General features: G+C 39.5%; 1 protein-coding gene and 1 long non-coding RNA gene across 2 annotated transcripts in view; one reads left to right on the forward strand and one right to left on the reverse strand.

Annotated features, from left to right (window-relative positions):
* Window positions 1-1,269: 1,269 nt before the first annotated feature.
* LOC120494880 (uncharacterized) lies at window positions 1,270-9,553 on the reverse strand. Its single transcript, XR_005625915.2, has 3 exons — window positions 9,486-9,553; window positions 9,313-9,404; window positions 1,270-2,783 (listed from the first exon to the last, which is right to left on the reverse strand). It is a non-coding gene; the product is annotated as an uncharacterized LOC120494880 (long non-coding RNA).
* A 1,105-nt stretch (window positions 9,554-10,658) lies between these two features.
* The window catches only part of pls3 (plastin 3 (T isoform)), a 41,303-nt gene continuing 34,994 nt past the window's right edge, over window positions 10,659-16,967 (forward strand). The window contains exon 1 of the mRNA XM_039694188.2: window positions 10,659-10,848. The gene's annotated coding sequence lies outside the window, so the exon portion shown is untranslated. The remainder of the gene's footprint in view (window positions 10,849-16,967) is intronic.

Genomic DNA, 16,967 nt, shown 5'->3' on the forward strand with positions numbered 1-16,967 from the left:
TCAACTGTGTAGATTTCAAATATTGGCATTTTTACGAACATTTATGGCAAATCGAAAATGTACTCAATGTCTTCAGTGAAAACTGTTAATTAACAGTTTTTTAATTACAAAACCCGGCTAATGAGCTGCTCTTTCTGTTGCTGTACAGATTTATTTCTCACAGTATGTACTGTATATAACTTCATTTGCAGGCGTTAACTTCACAGTTCAATGTGCTTGAGCACACACTATAAAAACCGTCACTAAACGGTCATGTACTGTATGTGTGCACACACACACACACACACACTCATTGAAAGGTGTGCAGGTCAAGCCAACAAAGCTTTCTGTTGATCATTTGCACTTTAAACCCATATTTTGAAAAGGACAGTTTATGTTGCGCTATAGGAAAATACATTTCTTCATCATCTTCAATGTGATTTTTACAAGTGTTTCCCAAAGCTGTTTATATCACTGTGCTCTGATTCAACTCTTATTTTAAATAGTTTTATTAGATATTACGTCATCTTCACAAACCACAATTTTTAACAGGCTAAAACCTCCAACTTTTAGTGATGTTCAATTATTTGCACTTTCCACAACAGGGTACAAGTTAAGCCACAGGTCTCTGCCAATAATTAAATATTCATATTTTTGTGAATTATAGTTTTGACAACATTCGTCAACAACACTGTCCTTCTTTTTAACGGTGACCAAAATTATTGAAAGAAAACGATCAGTTTAAAGAATGCTATGCAAAATATAAGTACAAACCAACATTTTTTCCCAAAAGAGCTTTTCGGTCCTTGTCAGCTTAATTTAGACGAAATAAATCTGCATACAACCCTTTTACTTGAAAATAACACACATTAGATGTGTGATAATAACACATTATAAAATTACACAAATCAATAACAAATCTGTATGCGGTACGTCCCAAATTTTTGTAATATTGAAAAAAAGGCACAAAAAAAAAAAACGTTTAAATCGTTACATTTTTAAAAATTATATATTTTTTTAACAATGTTTAATTTGATTTTTAGTTATAACCCATACACTGGGCAAAAAAAAAAAAAAAACGTTAAATTTACAGTAAAAAGCTGGCAACTGTGGATGCCAGAAATTTACCGTAAAAAAAACACTTTTTTACAGATTTAAGTTACATTTACAGTAATAAACACATTTTATTAACTGATTTGTTCATTTACCAATCAATATGTAGAGAAGCTGCACAGTGTCATTCACACAAACACTAAACACCATCAGGGTAACACATGAAATTAATTTTATTAAACATTAATTTAACAACATTAACTGTAAAGTAAACCTCTAATGTACAAAACTGATTAGGAAGAAACAGTTATTTCAACAAAAATACTTCTTATCTGAAGTGTCACACTGGGCATTCTGGGAATATGAATTTACATTTTTTCACTGTAATTACACAATGACTTGTTCTTTTTCACTTCCAAAAACTGTCAGTTTGTTCCATGCCACAAATCAATCACATCGTGAAATTTGCAGATGACACAACAGTGGTAGGCCTATTTAAAGATGACAACGATCTGGCCTACAGAGAGGAGGTGGAGCAGTTGATGGGCTGGTGCAGTGATAACAGTCTGATCCTGAACGTCGACAAGACCAAAGAACTCATTGTCGACTTCAGGAAGAACCAGCCCATGCGCCACTACTCATCAACAACATACACGTGGAGGTGGTTGGTACCATAAAGTTTCTGGGTGTGTTCATTACTCACGATCTCACCTGGATCACTGCATCATTGGTGAACAAGTTGTGTTTCAAATTTTAGGTTGATATCTCAAAAAATCATCTTTCAGTGAGAGTGTGTTTGGGCGCAGTACTGAACGCTTCCACTAGGGCACAACCAGACTCCATTACTGCCCATACCACTTCCATGTGTTTTGAGTGGTCTGAACCATTATTTCCACAATTTCCAATGAAGTAGACATCCTATTCAGAAGTAGTAAGGGACATTTGTCATATTTTGATATGAATTCAACCTCAATAATCACATAAAAATAACATATCATCACAAATGGTGAATCTGTAATTTCTTTCTTTATATTTAACATATTTTCAGAATATTTTTTTTTCTAAAATAATTGAATGGATGCTATATTTTGAACTCTTGGCATGAAAACAAACTGATACCCATGGTTTTTCATGTTCATCACTATTTTAAAATAAAGGTCTGAATGCCTTAGGAGTTTGAAAATATTCATGTTGCAAATTGAGAAGAACAAATGTAGTTTCCATATTTAGTGAGTGATTTTCAAAATAATTCACAGAGCAGCCGTAATTTATTTTGAAACTCAGTCACCAAATATGGAAGATTAAGTCACCAAATATCAAGATTATTTTACGTTTAGTATGATATTACTGTTTTAAATATGTAATGGCTTTGTGGGCTGGTGACACTACAAGTAACTTTGCATCTACATGTCAACTAACTCTCATTAGTGTATTAGCAGGGTTCGGATTAGTGAGCTGACGTAGTTGCGAAGTCACTTGTAGATCTATTGTGGAGCATGACGTGTCAGATATTAAGCAGATCTGCTAATACTCGACTGACTGCAAAGTTACTGTGGGATAATGTCTAAAGTGGAGCATTGAAATGAAGTGTTAATATCACAGATGTTAGTCTCTCCAGCACCTGTGGCTCTGTCTCTGGACAAGGGTCATGTTCCAGCTCTTTTGTTTAAAGTGGTCTATTTCAGAGAACACATTTCTGCATATTTCATCACGTCTTTCATCATCACGCAGGGTGTTTCCTTATGGAAATGCTTGAATGGCATCATAAAGCGGAGGGAAAAACAACATAATCAGACAAGCTGGGTGAGAAAACATCGAGCTGTTGAGCTTATGAATGGCATATAAAAAGTTGAAGGGTTATAATAACAAAGGCTTTTGTTTGGACTCAACAATAAATACATACCGAGACAGTGCAGTCGTGTAATGCAATATTGAGCAGTGTGTGTGTGTGTGTGAGACTCAAACCTCATCAGCTCTTATGAAGAAAGTGGGAGAGGTTTTTCCTAGTGTGAATATTATAACTTTGTTATTGGGTTATTCGTTGGGTTATTTTTTAAGTGAGTACAGACTAAAAGACTCCTGTAATCATCCACCAAGCAAAATAGTAACTTTGACATCAACACAACTTGAAGCAACATTCATATCTGTTCAGTTATATGCCAGTGCTTACTAAACGCTAAATAAACCTTCCTTTACATGAGACTTTACAGTGCACTCATATAGTCTATCATTAATGACTTGACTTGACTTGACAGACTTTATTGTCTTTCATAATACAACAAGTGTATCCACAAGTTTCCTACGCCCCATGAGGCCTTGCGTCAAAAGTGGGCGCGACTTCCGGTTGGAAGTAAACAAAGCGCGATTTGACACGCTTGACACTCGTTCATTCAACAGTTGACAGTCGTTCAAGTTATAGCGATCCAAACTAGCTAACGATGTGGGAACACAACCTCAACGAAATTAAAAAGGGTGAAATAACAGTACCTTTGCCCTCCGCAGTAGCTGACTGGGAGTATTATAATAACATTAATAATCAATACTCATCAAGGCATGGTGACACAGTTGTGCGAGGTGACAAACAATTAAAATAAAAAATACACACTTAGTCATTGTGCTTTGGAGTTTATTCAAAATTATAAATGAATGTGCTGCTTGAATACATTAACCGGCACATTTGGTATTCTGTCAACACAGGCTTTGATCCTGAGTTTAGGTGTAACATCAGTAGCGAACAGCCAATCACATGCTGAGAGAGTTTATAGAATATGAAGAATTTAAACAAATGTACACAGGAAGATTCGTCGTCTTTTGGGAGGTGATGGAAACTACAGTCGTTGGCAGGATCACTCTGATTTCGTTTTCAGCTTATGTTCAAAACAATCCCGTTTAAGCCACTGAACTAGTTTAGTCCGGTTATACATACAACCGCGAACAGCACATGTTGTCCCTGAGCTCCGTAACGACATCTCTCATAAAGATTTGCGTCTTTAAATAGTAAAATAATTCTCCGAAAAACAGCTAGCCTCTTCGCTAACTAACACACAAAACACCATTGGAATGCTACTTCCGCCGCCTCACCGGAAGTTTTACCCACTTTATTTTTTACAGGAGCGCCCCTCGGAAACTTGTGGATACAGAACGAAATTTCGTTTGCATAGGCCACAGTTTTTTGCAGTTTCAATGCAGTATAAGCAAATGTTCATCCCCAAAATATTTGGTACAAAAAAATAGATTATAATAAATAAATATATACCTAGCAAAGTGGAATAAATAATTTACTGTCTAAATATCTAGCTCAATACCTGACAGCAGTCAAAGTGTAAGACCAACAGGACTAAGTACTTATTTATCAGTGTTCAACAGTCTGATGGCTTGGGGGACAAAGCTGTTATAAAACCTGGAGGTCCAACACCGCATGCTGCAGAACGTCCCTCCGGAGGCCAGTAAACTAAACAGACCGTACAGGGGATGAGAGGGGTCCCTGCAGATTTTCCTTTCCTACACAGCGGATCTCTGCAATGTCCTGAATGGAGGGGAGAGAGGCTCTCTGCTGTTCTCACCACCCTTCCAACATCCTTCCAGTCAGCGGCACTGCAGCCTCCACACCACACTGAGATGCAGCTGGTCAAGATGCTCTCTATGGTGCTTCTATAAAAAGTGGTGAGGACAGGCGGGGGCAGATGAGCTCCTCTCATCCTCCGTAGGAAGTACATTCGCTGCTGTGCCCTCTTCACCAATGATGCAGTGTTTACAGACCAGGTGAGATCGTGAGTAATGAACACACCCAGAAACTTTATGGTACCAACCACCTCCACGTGTATGTTGTTGATGAGTAGTGGCGCATGGCTGGGCTGGTTCTTCCTGAAGTCGACAATGAGTTCTTTGGTCTTGTCGACGTTCAGGATCAGACTGTTATCACTGCACCAGCCCATCAACTGCTCCACCTCCTCTCTGTAGGCCAGATCGTTGTCATCTTTACTTAGGCTTACCACTGTTATTTCACGATGTGATTTGTGGCATGCCTAGGGACGCAGTCATGTGTCATCAGGGTGAACAGCAGAGGACTCAGGACGCAGCCCGTACTGAGAGTAATGACACTGGAGGTGTTCTGTCCAACCCTCACTGATTGAGGTCTGTCAGTGAGGAAATCAAGCAGCCAATTCCGCAAGGGTGTGCTGAAACCCATAGGTCCCAGTTTGTCTACCAGATGTTGAGGAATGATGGAATTAAAAGCTGAACTGAAGTCCAGGAACAACAGCCTAACATGCGCAGACATCCCAAGTCTCCCGGAAGTTCCGGGAGTCTCCCGCATATTGATAGCGTCTCCCTGATGCCCGCAAATTAGTTCAAATCTCCCGGAATCTAGAGCGAGACATACTGCGCGCACATACATAGCGCGCTGCGCGTGCACTGTACAGGGGGAGAGACTTTGCGAGTGTGCCTCGCGAACGCGAAAGTTAGCCCTCCCGCCCACCCCCACAATCCTGTTACGAAATATACCTCCCGGAAATGAATTCTTGCAGGTTGGGATAACTGCATGTGTGTTCTTCTCCTCCAAGACTCAGGTGCAGGGCGGAGGAGATGGCATCCGCAGTGCAGCGATTTGGCCGGTAGGCAAACTGGAAGGGATCAAACATGGAAGGGAGTCTGGAGATGATGTAGTCTTTAACCAGCCTTTCAAAGCACTACATTAGAATGGAAGTCAGTGCGATGGGCCGGTAATCGTTTAGTGAGGTGATCCGAGATTTTTTTGACACTGGGATGATGATGGCAGACTTTAAGCAAGTTGGCACTATGGCTTGGTCTAGCGAGATGTTAAAAATGTCCGTCAGAACTAACACAGTCTCATCCCAAAAAGTCATATAACTGACGTTTTGGGACGTATTTTGACCATATGTCAATATCCGCCTTTTTAGGGCCCCCTTAAACGTCGGTAGATGGCGATCCCGGGCCGTCATACAACTGACGCTTTACCTTTAACGTCAGTTAGGTGACGGGTTAGGTTTAGGTCTGGGGTAGAGTTAGGATCCCATAACCTCATCTACCGACGTTTAAGGGGGCCCTAAAAAGGCGAATATTGACGTATGGTCAAAAGACGTCCCAAAACGTCAGTTATATGACGTCTTGGGATGAGACCGGGTTGTCAGAACACAAGCTAGCTGGTCTGCACAATCCTTGAGCACTCGCCCCAGGATGTTATCAGGGCCTGGGGCTTTCCGGGTGTTTACCCTCCTCAGAGACTTTCGTACATCGGCTATGTCCCGGCAGAGTGCTTTTTCCTGCTGAAGAGGAACTGCTTTTTCTGCGCGAGTGCTGTTTAGCGCCTCAAACCTCGCAAAGAAAATATTTAGTTCATTGAGAAGGTCAATGTCAGCCTCCCCCCCTAAAGAAGGTGTGACCTTGTGGTTAGTGATAGCTCTTATGCCTTTCCACATGTTGCTGGTGTTGGTTGAGTCATGGAACAAATCCTGGATTGTCTTACTGTGAGAACGCTTTGCCAGCCTGATGGCACGGTTCAGATTGGCTCTTGCTGTTCTCACAACCTCTGCATCGCCAGACTTGAAGGCAGCGTTCCGGGCTTTTAGCATCTTACGTACTTCTGATTAGCTCGGGGAATGATGGTCTTCATGACACTAACATCCTCCGTACATTTGCTAATGTAAGCTGACACCGACATGGCATACTCATCAATGTTCGTATGACCGCAATAAGTGGCAGCAGTCCTAAACATGTCCCAGTCAGAGCAGTCAAAGCAGTCCTGGAGTACCTCCATTGCCCCCTCTGGCCAAAAAAAAACTGAAACACCTGGTTTTACTACACAATAATTTGTTAGAATGGTGAGGGCCTCATTTTGCATCCAAATACAGCACCAATTGACAGATAGAAGTCCTTCACAGTGACCAGAGGGATTATGAGCCGTTCCTCTTCCAGAACAGTGTCCAGGTCACTATATGATGCTGGGGGACTCGCTCCTCCAAAACACCTCAATAATATTCAGATCTGGTGACTGTCAGACCATGGGAGATGTTCAACGTCACTTTCATCTTCATCAAACCCTTCTGTCACAAGTCTTGCTGTGTGTGTTGGTGCATGATCATGCTGATACACGGTTTGAGCATCAGGTGCTCATGATCCTCCAGAAGGGTTTGGTAGTCCTCGGCAGTGTCGTGTCCATCAAATACAATCAGGATTGTCATGATATTGGAGCTCAAACCATCACTGATCCACCCGTGCTTCACTCTGAAGATTGGCCGCCAGGCATATAGATGTGAAACCTCCAACATTGGCCAGTGTTTCAGTTTCATTGTCCAACCCCTGTATTTATTTATTATAATCTGTTTTTTTTTTTGTACCAAATATTTTGGGGATGAACATTTACTTATACTGCATTGAAACTGCAAAAAACCGTGGCCTATGCAAACGAAATTTCGTTCTGTATACACTTGTATTATGAAAGACAAGTCAAGTCAAGTCAAATTCAGATTTTTGGCGTTAAGTTTTAGAGTCGCCCAGGTTTTGAAAATATGAATAATTACATTTTTTTACATTGTACATTTTCATAAAATCAAACTTCTATAACTTTTTTTCTGTTTCACTTTCTTAATGTATTTCACTTCTACAAAAATGAATTCCAACCATTTATATACTCCACCATTTTTCATATTAAACTATTATTCCCTAAACCAAGACGAGTTGATGCATACCTCTGTCGTCTCAGTGTGTGCGCTTAATCGCGCGAGACACTTTGATCGCACTTAACTAGCCCAGTTCATTCAATATGGGCCAAGCAGAGAAGCGACCAAACACCTCCACATTATCCCTATTTAAATACAGTTACACGAGTAGTGTAACTCGACCTAGGACGGTGACACAAAATAAAACGTTGCGCTTTTCTAAGTGTGTAAAGTGGATAACTATATTGTATGGCGAAATACCACAGCAAGTGCTGACTCGGCGCAATAATATCATACCTGGAGGGGGAGAGGACCTTTCACGAGTGATGATATTACTGTGCTGAGTCGAAGTGCTCCCAATCATTCTTAGTCACCATTCTTGGTTGAGTTACTCTACTCGTGTAACTGTTTTTAAATAGGGAAAACGTGGAGGTGTTTGAATGTCTTCTCTGCTTGGATCCTATTGAAAGAACTGGGCTAGTTAAATGCTATCAAAGTGTCTTGCACGCCAGAGCGATTGAGCGCACGCACTGAGACGAGAGAGGTACAACTCGTCTTAGTTAAGGGAATAACCAGCTTGTTCTCATCCCAAGGCGTCATAATGACGCTTTTGACATTTCGTCTACATCCAACATACTTTAGCGTCAGTATGAGACGCAGATATGGGCCAGAAGGCGCCTCCTAGTGGTGTAACCCTAACCCTACCCCAGACCTAAACCTACCCATAACCGAAGCGTGTATATTGATGCGAAAGGGTGCCATGTGCGTTGGATTTAGACGAAATTTCAAAAGTGTCACCATATGACGCCCTTGGATGAGAACGGTTTGAAATAATATAGTTGAATATGAAAAAGCGGTGGCCCAGACAGCAAACTGACATTGAATCAACGTGGAAACGACGTCTCTCATGACATTGAAACAACATTGATTTTGCTCATTGAATTAACGTTGAACCAACGTCAGACGCGGCATTCTTCAAAGCTAAATGAAAATCGAAAATTGGTTTGCTTTCATAACGTTGAAACAACGCGTTGATTTCAAGTTGATTTTCCGTTAGTTTTGAAAGAATGACGCGTCTGACGTTGGTTCAACGTTAATTCGATGAGCAAAACAATGTCAGATCAACGTTGTTTCGATGTCATATTTCCACGTTGATTCAATGTCAGTTTGCTTAACTGGGGGAGTATCCCTTTAAGTTCGGAGTGTGGCGGTGGATGACACTTAAAGGGTTAAAAGCTTATTTGAGTTAAGAAAACGGTTAGTTAAATCTGATTGGTCAATAGCTATTCACGATAAAACACAGCAATGACCGCTTCACCGAACGGCTCTGTGTATCACTGACTGTGCAACTCTGCAGTTCCCAATTCCCATGTTGTTGTAATTTGAGCTTTCACGCATATGGTTGTACTTTAATATTTTTATTGTGTGGTAACCGTTTTATAAAAGCAATAATGTACTCAAGGCAAGTGTTGTATCGTGAATCAGTGACGATCCTAAAAACGCCCTTCAGCCGTCACTTATTCACGATACAGCACAGCCTTGAGTACCTTATTGCTTACGTAACCCATATGATATACAAGTATATTAAATTCTGAATAAATACCTGACTGGAACTGTTTAATGTTGCATTTCCAGCAGCTTTGAGACTGAGCTTTTGCTGCACCATCATGAAACTCGTCTCCAGAATCCACAGCGCTGGAAGGAAATGGCAGGAAACACAGCGGCTTAGCTCGCAGCAAGACAGTTATGATGTTAATAATAACTTTTGCTCCTCACCTTGGTATTTCCTCCTATTCTGAAATTTGAGTCTGTAATTATGATGCAGAAAACCGCTGAACAACACTATGTGGAGGGAAAAACACTCAGCATGACTCATAAGAAAAATATCATTTCACTTTTTATGATGATCATAATAATTTCAAAATACAGCAATGAGTTCATGAATGAAAAGTCCCACTGCATTCCATTCCTACAAACAAAAACCATGTAATGGGACTATACTCTAAAAAAGTAACAATACTAGCTACTTCAACAGTGTAATAGGGCCTATAATTATTACTCTCTCTAAAAACTATTACTTAATTAAACTTTCTAAATCCCATATCAACCTCAACCAAGTTGAACAATACAAGAATCAGCTGGAAACTACACTTTTGATTATTTTAAATAAACAATATACAATTGCATATATTATTCTTAAATAGGTTTAGGTTTTAGGTTACATTTGTGGTGTTAAATCCACTATTGTTTTGAGTTTTTATACATCATTTAATGCAATTAGATCAGAAATAATTGTAACTGAATTACAGAAATATTAGTTGGAATCCCATAGTTTGCTTTTTCATGGGAAATGTAATAAAATGACAGTAATTAGATTAGGCCTTAAACAGCACTGCATGTAAGTACAGTAATCAATACAATCAATATATATATATATATATATATATATATATATATATATATATATATGAAGAGTTCAGATGCAAAAGCCTCCAAATGCATTTGAAATTTTCTTCTTTAATGATGATTTTTATCAAACTTGTGTATTTAAGTTCAGTAATTTCACTTAAATAACAATTAATAGGTAATTATCATTGCCATTTAAGTGAAATTACTGAACTTAAATATACAAGTTTGATAAAAATCATCATTAAAGAAGAAAATTTCAAATGCACTTCATATATACTGTATGTGATAACTATTTTTGTATACTATATTTCAATTAGATTTTATTTTTATTTTATTTTTATATTTTCTGTTTTAATTTTAGATTCATGTTTAGTTTAAATGTTATCCTATTTTATTTTATTATTATTATAGCCCGTAAAAAAGTCTTCAGTTCAAGCCTTATCAAATCCCATCACATCAGCTTGTCATGTTTGGAAGAAAGTTCCTGTGTTTGAGAGTTCAGCAGTGTGTGTGTGTGTGTGTGTGTGTATATAGTTAGGCTGCTGTCGGTGTGTGAGGCTGTGCTGCCACAGAAGGCTCAAGGTAGTCAGCACACACTGTAGTGTGTACAGCATAGACATGTGTTGAGACACGGCCCAGTGAGTTCAGTCAGTGCTGCTGAGAGTGAGTGAGTGTGTGTGGAGTGTGCGCGCGAAACGCCAGCAGAGCAACAAACACACGGGCGGACGCAGTAAGTTATTGAACTTATTAAACTAACGTTATGTAACATAGAGCATAGCTTTTGTTTTGTTTTTTTAATATGTGTCATTTTTCTTCCTACAAACACGGAGGCATTATGTTTTAATCTTCGTTGATGGATGAACAAACAGTCTCGCGAGGCTTATTGGAAGTTGGATATATTTTACCATGTCATCTGCGTTAGGAAGTATATAGTCTACATTTTCATTTCGATATGCTGCTATGAAACGTGCTTTTCCCCCCTCAGTGTTCATTATTTGGTTTTGAGAGACGGTTAATCATGTGTTTATTTGCAGCCGGAAGCGTATGGTTGTTGTTGTTGTTGTTGTGATTTAATGATGAATGGATGGAATAGGTGACGTGTTTCTCAATTAACCCGTTTCACATGAAACGCCCTTTACGATATTAGACATGCGATGGATGATGTGAACTAAAGAAGTCTGTGTTGTGCTTCATAAATCTATACCATTTTTAATACATCTTTATTACTTGTTTATGTTTTGAATAGTATATGCTACTCATAGCCTAATGAATAAGTATGAATAAATGCAGTGTGCTTGACCAGACCCTAGTGCTCCAAAACTTACTTGATTGAACTGCAGTTTTAAACGAAATTGTGAGATTACTTGAAAAGTGTCTATCTTTCTATCTTTGCATGCTGATCATATAGCAGTACAGAGTGCTGTGCAGTATGAATTTTATTTAAAACTTTCTTAAAAGTCAGCATTGAAATGGAAGTTGTGACTGTCTTTTCTTTTCTATTGTGACGGCTTCTCAAACAAGAATAAATGTAGTGTGTAGAGAAGAGATAATTCTGCAAAAGGGAGGGGAAGTTATCTTGATTAAAGATTCGGACTCATTAAAAAAAATAATAATGATTTGGCACGGTTAAATCATTTATTACACTGGAATGTTGTTGATTCTGATTTCATGGTGACTTCAAATTGATTAATTATGTTGAAGTTGTGGTTTAGATTAATTCCAGATCATTTACCAGTGCCAAAATGAAAGTCAAGTCAAACACATTGACTTCCATTTGTAGTATAACTACACACTTTTACATTTGTTTTTGACCTTTTAGGCGTCTCATTTGTGCAGAAAAGTTTTTCCTTTGCGTTTTTTTATGTACATTTTTTGTTCAAATGATTTCTGTCCACAAGGATCTGTGAAAACGACTAAAAACGCTGTGTTGCCAGGCCAGTAGATGGCGATGTCACTTTAAAGAAACACTACATGCCTATATGCACGATGTCACCGTTGTCACAAATTTGCCTTTTTGTAGTTTACACAGAGACGATAACGGTATCGTTTTCAAAATGCATAAAAAGTTATCCGTGTTTACCTGTAAACGGCCCATTGGATGTGTATTTCAACACAGTCTCATAAAAGTGCGTATCTATACCACGAATGTCATTTCTCGTGGTATTTTACGCCAAAAATGCTACGCACTGAAAACCCCTTGGGTAGGTTTAGGGGGGAGGGGAGTGCGGAGTTTGTGCGTATTATACGCCATTAAGTACATATCATATGCATGCGAAAAATGCGTACCATATACACGCAAAAACTATTTTTGGCGTATAAAATCTCATAGAGTTTACACCCTGCATACACAACACTTCTGACTTATTTATGTATTATTATGTATTTATGTATAACTTAAATGTATTAAAAACGCTGGAGCCTCAAATCATTTTTATGATTACTCATTAGTCAGTCTTCTTGCAATGACTGCTGGGTAATTTTCTTTCTCCACTTCCTGTGAGTGATGTATCGATGTTCACTTATTCCCTATTCGCAGGGCCATTTGAACTGAACATGTACACCCACCTTTGGGTCAGAATCTCATTTGGTGGAAATACACCGCGATGTTCACTTCATAGTGCATTGACTGTGTGATGATGGAACACCTCCAGACTTTGCTGAAGTAAACGGTGTGATGTGTACTGGATGTATTGCATGTCACAGTAGTGTGAGTTGAAGTGGTGCAAAGCCCTAGACGTGAGGCAATTCCCTGCCTGCATTGCTGGACTCAATAGGAATGTGTGGTTTTGACTTTTTTGCTCGTCAGACAACCTTTGAAAAGGCCATAGCAAAGACTTAGAACATAGCATTGCTTTCCCAAAGCTGTGATTGGTTCAGGAAGCTGAATCTGTCTGCATTCCTGATCATTAAAGAGCCAGTGTTAAAGGAATAGTCCACTTAAAAATCCCGTCATCAGAAACTGTATGAGTTTCTCTCTTCTGTTGAACATGAAGGAAGATATTCTAAAGTACGTCAGTAACCTGATAGTTGTTGGACCCCACTGACTTTCATAGTATTTATTTTCCCTACTATAGAAGTCAATGGGGTCCAACAATTGTCCGGTTACCGACATTTGTGTTCAACAATAGAAAGAAAAACGAGTAGGCTAATTAAAGACAGAATTTTCAAGTGAATCTTTAAGTGAACTATCCCTTTAAGAACGTCTGCCTGTGTCCTCCTCGAAACACTGGTTTCTGTGGTTATATTCTTCCTCCGAGAGCTGACTCTCAAACCCTTCATTCTTCAGCTGTAAGTGTATGTTGCCGCCGGTTCACTGGAGCATGTTCTCGGTTAGAGCCGTTCCTGGAGAACCGAGTGGTTTGGATGCCATTGTCAAGGCTGAGGTTAAAGTGATGTCAGGACAAAAGTGCCTCAGCAATGTCTGTGGGAGGCTGTTTGCTCATGACCTCCAAGCATTTGACTAGATTGTGCTGAATGAATCTTGATTATTTTGAATGATGTGCCATGCCTCTCGGGATAGATAGTGAGAGGAAGTAGTCAGTGTTGTTTTGAAACCACCACAGATGGTTTCTATTGACTGAGGTGTCTCAAGGTTGGCTTCTGTTATGATTCCCTAACTAATATCGCCTGTTGTGTCTCTCCATCTCCTCTAGTGGGCGTTTAACTAATAGTCTTGAAAACAATCTGTTGGCCTCTTAGTGTTTTGACTGTTTGGGAAGTCCAGATGGTTCCACCCCAGTTCTGCCACATTTTCCCCTCATAAAAAGCCACCAAACTTTGAGTCTCGCACTCCCAGAAAAGCCTGTAAAAACGGGGACCAATGTACTGTGTTAATATGAAGGAATTTTCGTATTGATATTTTTTTTTTTTTACGTGTGTTTTTTGCACTATTGTGTTTTAGAGTTAAAGGAAATGTCTGTAAAGTAAACTTGGCAGAAAATTACTGGTGCCTTTTCTGTTTTTTCTAAAAAAAATCTTACGGTGAATAAGATCTTTTTCCACTTGGAAAGAAGCGTAAAATGCATTTTTACATGTTCGTAAGACGTTGGCTGCGTCTGAAATACGGTACTTTTAGTATGAATAAGTATGTTGTCATTATCATGTCAGGTGACCTACCAGCGTCAGTTGCGTCACTTCATAAAGATTAGCAACACTAACTAGCTGTTTGATAGCGTTGTCTAGCCAAAGGCTAACTACTACCGTTATGTGTCTGACGTTGTAGAGATATAACGCTTTACCGTTCTGATACAAGGACTGGTAGATTGTAGACAAACCTGTATGATTCACTCTTCCTCTTCTTCTTTTGAATCAGTTTCTGGGCTAAACATGGCTGAATTAAACCAGTTTAGCGAGTGGATTGGGTAATTCGAGCTGCTTTGAGTCGAAGCAGAGCTCATTTGCATATTTATGATATGCGTGCATTCAAGCTATTTTAAGGCATGAACAAATGTGTCATTTTGATTCGCAGAGATGAGTTTTTAGGGATAAAACTACTAACTTTAAAGGGACACAAGTAGGGTTGGGTATCGTTTGAATTTGAACGATTCTGATTCCGATTGCGATTCCTTGTTTCGATTCCGGTTCCTAACGATTCTCGATTCCGATTCTTTTAAGAGGCAGGGTCAAAAAAGTTTAGCTAACCTTGCTAAACAACGGCCTTTCTGAAGGAAATACTCCTTCTGTAAAAATACTCCTTTTGTCACAAATTTTGCATTTTGCCAAGATTTCGTTATTTTTGGAAAAGTGAAGCCACATTTTGGATCGCCGACGTAAGCTACTCATTTTCGACTCGCGTGGTTATGCCAACACTTCCGGTAGACGCTTCTTCGTTGGTGTTGTTCAGCGGTTTCTTCTTCCGCTCGGCGGACTGTGAATATCGAAACTAGGAATCGAAATTTTCACTTTTGAACGATTCCGGGAAAAACTAAAAGTTAGTCTCGGTTCCAATCGATACTCGATTCTTGATACCCAACCCTAGACACAAGGCAAGCCTTAGTGTTTTTTCTCTACGAAGCTCCCCCTGGTGTCTGGTAGTAAATGCTTTCAAACACACTGTCGTAAAAACGAACTGTTGTTCCTCCCCACTGGTCACGATCAACCCAGCTGATCAGCTGTCAACTTATGTAGCGCACTGCAAAAAAGCTACACCGGCGCCAAATAGCCTACACAAATAAAACCGACAGAGGAACGGCCAAACAACTACAAAAATCAAACGTGTTTGCTAATGACAACGCTAACATCAAAGTTATAGTATCTAGTGTACTAGTAAGCCTGTAACGTTAACAGACAGCGATCATAATAAAAACCTTTAGCAATAGCAAAACATCCTGAGGTCACAATTACTTTAAATTTAAATATTAAACACAGTTTATTCCAAAGATACTTACAAGTGCAACAGCAAGAAGGCCAGGTCAGCATCGGTTTTGCAGGCTTCTGTTTCTCTCAGTACTCGCCATTCTGAAAAAGCCGGTCCGATATTTACTCGCGTCTGACTTCTTGCTCGTCAGTCTCCCGTTTCCTCTTTCGTTGGTCCTCCGACAAAGATTTTCTAGCTTTCTGCTGCTTTTTTACAGAATCTATCGTGGCCCTTTGCTTATAGCTAGCCGTTGCTTGAATGGGGGCGTGTACAGTGCCGTCAAGTAATTCGTTACATCGCGAGACCTGATATCACGCGACACTTCTTAACAAAGACCCCGGTAGCGAGCCACCGGCCCAAAGTTGCAAATGAGTTTTTTCCCGCTCTCGGCACCAGGGGGGTGCGAAACCACCACCATTAAAAAAAAAAATCGAAATTAGTACTAAAACCATTCTACGGACTCCAAAGCTGTTCAGTTAAGGTAAAAAAGTTACTTAGATCACCTTTAGTGCGAAAACTGGCGGATCCAGTGAGAACAACATCTAACAGAACAAGACTAAAAAAGGCGGGGAAATTTCACTTTTAAGAGGCTTTTTGTTGTTTTAGAAACTTGACATGTGACCGCCATTCATTGTATGGAAAAGAGCAACATGAACATTCTGCTAAACATCTCCTTTTGTGTCACATATAAGAAAGAGAGTTGTACTTTTCGGACGACGTGACGACAGCATTTTCAGACCGGTAGTCTGTCTTTTTAATGTGGTTTTGTAGTACTTTACTGGTTTATTCATGCTTTATGATCTATGATAAACCAGTGTAGGCCGTAGACTAAACATCCCTGCTCTACACAAACCTGCATTCACCTCTTAGCCGGACGCTTTGGGAATCTTAATGTTGTGAATATTGTTGCTCTTCTCTTGGCTGGACTTCATGTTTCTTTCTCTTCTTCAGTGTTTAAGTTCTTCCTCGATTGAATGCTAGGAAGGGTTCATATGAAACATCAGCTATTCCTTCCTCTGATTTGTTGTGTGACTCTGAATCCCATTCGCATTGCTCTAAATATACTGCAAATTGCAGTCTCCATGATGTTGTTTTGAAACGGTACATTTCACATCACTCGGTTGGTCGATCTGGTTAAAAGCTCGTGTTATGTAGAGCCGTTAGGAGTGATGTTTGCTTGAAGTGTCATGTTTACTGTGCCATTCAAGTCCCTTTACTAGTACTGTTTTTTTTTTTTTTTGAGGGAATGTTTTGAGGGAACATTTCCCTCACAAATTAAATAGTTTTGTCAGGTTGAGTTTAAGCACTGAAGTAGACCTTCTCTTTTACCATTGTTTCTTCTGGCAACAAAATGCTAGCAAGTTTCAGCAACTGTTGAGAAGAAGAGAGATGAGAGAGCTTTAAATCTTCGTTATTGTTTTGCAATGGTGGAATCTGAAGGTCCAACACAACTGTTTTCTCCAGCTGTTAGGGGGATTTTTCCTCTACAACTC

This window comes from Pimephales promelas, chromosome 9, assembly GCF_988280905.1.
Source record: "Pimephales promelas chromosome 9, fPimPro1.hap1.1, whole genome shotgun sequence".
NCBI classification, from domain to species: domain Eukaryota; kingdom Metazoa; phylum Chordata; class Actinopteri; order Cypriniformes; family Leuciscidae; genus Pimephales; species Pimephales promelas.